Here is a 3,891-nt window from a genome sequence, read left to right on the forward strand (position 1 = left end):
CCGCCCCGGGCCCCGCCCCCGCCGGCCCGGCCGCCGGCCCCGCCCCTCGCTGGGCCACGGGCTCGGCGCCGCGGGGCGGGAGGGGGCCGCGGCGGGGGTCGGTTCCTCCGCCCCCCCCCGTGGGCGGCCGGACAGCGGAAGTGCGGGCTGGAGCTCGCTGGGCATTGTGGGAAGCCCCCTCCCCTGGGTTGGCGGGGGGCGGGGGCGGCGCGGTGTGGGGGTCTCTGAGCACCGGTGCGGGTTCCCGCGGGGGCGCCGAGAGGCGGGCAGAACACCCCTACGCGAGATGAGGCTCGGGGCGAGGGCACCTCAGCCCCTTCCTCTACTGCGCACCCCGGCGTTGCCCACGCGCCTGTTCCTCGGGGGCGCGGGGTCCGCGGGCCACAGGCTGTCCCCACGACCCGATGCGCAGTCTCGCCGCGCGCGTCTCGCAAACTTCGAGACTTCCCCACCTGCTCGGGCGGCTGTGCGGACCTCGCGCTGTGCGGCGGAAAAGCGCTGTCGCGGCTGTGCTGGGCGCGGGGCTGAAGAGGGCCGGGGCGCTGCGCGCTCGCGCCGTCGGGGACCTCGGCGCGCCCAGGGAGGGGCGCACCCGGGGGCGCGGGGCGCGCGTGACAGTGCCTGCCCCTGGGTCTTTGGTTTCGGTCAACTTAGGAGCGCCCGCGACTGCGCGCGTGGGTTCTTCCCGCCGCGTCGTCTGTCCCGTGCGGGTGCAGCCCCCGCGAAGGGGCGGGAAAGTAGCTGCCTGGGCCTTGCCCCACACCCCCTGAAACGGTCTGGAGCCGAGCTGCCCGGGATGGGCCCTGCACGTCCCTTCTCGCCCCCGCTTGTCCTCGAGCACTCGGGCCAGCTGAATGGGGAGCGTGGCCCCACATTCCTGGCTGTAGCCGGTGCGGGGCAAAGGCCGCCTCGCTTCCTCTCGCGGGCGCGGCGGTGGGAAGGGAGGTGAGCCTGCGGCTAGCCAGCCGCGCAGAGGAGTCGAGCACGACCAGCCCATCCAATGGCGAGGCTCCGCGGGCCGTCTGCGCCCTGCCTCCCTGCGGGCCGAGCGCCGCGGAATTCCTCGGGAGGTGGGAGGCGGCGGACCATTATGGATGCTTTCTCAGGATGTGTAAGGAGGCATTCACTGGGCTGCAGCGGGAGGGCAGGCAGCGGGGGAAATTCTCCTTGAGTGAACAAGGGCGAGCCGCGGTCTGGCAGCCAGCGATGAAAGGCTCGGACACTCCCTCACTTCGAGCCGGCGCCTGGAAATGGCTGTGCAGACACCCTCAGCCCACTCCCTTCCCGCTGCCTGGTCTGGCCTTGCCGGCCCAGAAGCCCCCTCCCAAGCCTTTCTTTGGAGGACCCTCTCAGTCACATCCCCCTGGGCTGGAACAACAGGCCCACACTTCCTCAGTCAGGAAGTGAAGGTTGGACACAGCTGCCCTGAGAAGCGGCTGCCTTTAGGCCTCCCGGAGGGTCGGAGGGTCTAGCGGTCACCTGCCTCCTCCCTTTGAGAGGACAGAGGGCGCTCTCTGCGGGAGTCCCCCACCTGCCTGCCTAGAACACTGTTGTAGTCCAGGGTGGGGAAGAGGCCAGGGAAACTGGGGAGGGCTGCCAAACGCAGTAGGACCAGACCCCTGACGCCTGCCCTCCCCTCCCAGAAAGAGCCCCTGTCTTTCCCAAGGTGTCTCAGTCCCCCCAGACACTCTCCAAAGAGAACAACCTCGTAAGATGCCACACCCACTGTCCATGCAGGAATGGAGAGCTGTAAAGTCTGCCTCAGTCAGAGCATACAGTGGTGCTCAGTCATTGCTGAGCCCACAAGAACTAAGCCTTTGTCTCAGCATCCCAGCCTAGGGCTTTTGGCCTTGATAGAAAGGCTTGCTGGGTTCTGGAGTAAGTCCCTAGGGCCCTGGGACCCTCTCCCCTGTTCCCCTACCCTGCATCAAGGTTACCTGACCCCTGCAGTCTTGCCAGTGATTGAAGACAGACTCCCATCTTTTCTGCTCCAAGAACCAACAGAAGGGCAAGGAGCCTGGTGATGAATCTGATAACACCAAAAAGGCAGAACCAAGAGCAGTCCTGGAGATCCCTGATCAAGCCTTACCTGAAGTCCACCCTATCTCTAGCTGGTTATTGTTCTGTGAGCTAGTAACCCTCTTTACTATTTAAAAAAAAGAAAGAAAGAAAAGAACCAACAGCAGCAACTGTGGCCTCTCAACAGAGCTGGGAGAAAAAGGGAGATGATGTAACTAGACTCCCAGGAGCCGCCTCAGGGCATCTGCTCTATGGGGGACATACTAGCTGCGTGGCCCCAGGAACCCCACATTCATCAGTGCCCAGCATTGGCTAAGGTGCTACCAGGATTGGACTCACAGTGGGCAGATGCCAGGCTGGGTCGCTAAGCCTCCTCTCTTGCTTGGGTCTGCTGGACATCCATGTGGATGATGTGCACTGCACCTCACCCTTGAGGCTTGGCACAGACCCTAGGAGGTATCTGCTACCTGACAATCAGCTGGCCCTTCATCATCTGTAAACAGGGGGTCTCTGTGAGGGCAGCTCCACCCTGGAAGTGGCTCCGGGACCAGGTGGGGACCCAGGCTATGGCCTCATCAGCTCTCTTTGACCAGGGCACCCAGTGTCCAGGGTCAGTGTCTGAGAGGGTGGAGGGGATAGGGAGCCTTAGAGTACCATGATGAACTGAATGTGGTCCCTAGCTAAGCTGGTGGACAAGACAGGTTAGGAAATGGGTGGTCAAGGCTCTGCACTGGCTAATGCATGCTGGTCATGCTGGAAATTCACCCCCAGCCACGTGTGAGTTGTCAGGAGCCTGCCGGAGAGACACGGCAAGGCTCGTGACAGAGGGAGCCTGGAAAGAACGAGCAGCCCCCCAACACATGCTGCCCCCATCCCCTAGACCTTTGAAGGACGGGCTCAATTTGGTGAGCCGTGTGGCTGGCAGGGCCCCCACAAGGTCCTGGCACTGCCCCCCGCAGCAGGTGCTCAGCCAGTCCTCTCCCTGCCCTCCACTCCCACTGTGTGGCTTCAGGAGGGCAGAGGAGCTGGAAGGGGACCCAGCCCCATGCCAGGTGCTCGGATGCTACCGAGAGAGCAGGGGAGAGAGCAGGGACCTGCCTCCCTCGGGTTTGCTCCTGGGAGGTGTAGCCTGGAAGGAGCTTCGGGAAAGACAGGAGGGATAGCAAATATCCTTCTGCATCTCCCTTCCCAGTATCCCCTGGGCGCCCCCCTTGCCAGGGCCTTCACCACCTGCCCCCGAGGCAGCACCCCCCCCCCCCCCCCCCCCCTGTCCCCTCCAAGCTGGGTTTTCTGAGCTGTCTTCACAGCAGTCACTAGTCGGAGAACTTGTCTGTTTATTCTCCAGCCATGGTGTTGCTCCACCATCCCCATGGCAACAGCCCTGGGAGTCCTGCCCCCTCCCAGGGAACTGCCCAGAACTTGCCCCTGCCCTCTCCAAGCCCCTGGTGGAAGCCAGACAGGGAGGGAGCGAAGCAGAGGGCAGGGCGGGCCTGAGGATGCTTGGGCTTTGCAGCAGGACCCGCCCCCTGCACATCGCCCTGGGTCCTGCGGGTGGACTGAGGCGGTCCCAGGCTGCAGCGGAGCACCACCCAAGCCGACTCCCCGGCCTGCCTCGGCCTGTGTCTGCGCCAGCTGGCCCTGCTCTCCTGCAGGGCCTCCCCAAGACCACCCTCCAGAGTCACTCGGGGCCAGCGGCTACCTGCCAGCCCCACGGCTGCCCCACCCCAACTGTCCTCCAGGCCCGCGCCCCTGCCAGGTCCCAACTGCCACTCCAGCTGCCACCACCAACTGCCGCGCCATCTCCATTCCAAGTACTCACCCCCAACCGTCCTTCCAAAGCGCCGCTACCAACTGCCAGCACCCTTCCTTCCT

Source organism: Mirounga leonina, unplaced genomic scaffold, assembly GCF_011800145.1.
Source record: "Mirounga leonina isolate KUSES-001 unplaced genomic scaffold, KU_Mleo_1.0 Mir_195, whole genome shotgun sequence".
NCBI classification, from domain to species: domain Eukaryota; kingdom Metazoa; phylum Chordata; class Mammalia; order Carnivora; family Phocidae; genus Mirounga; species Mirounga leonina.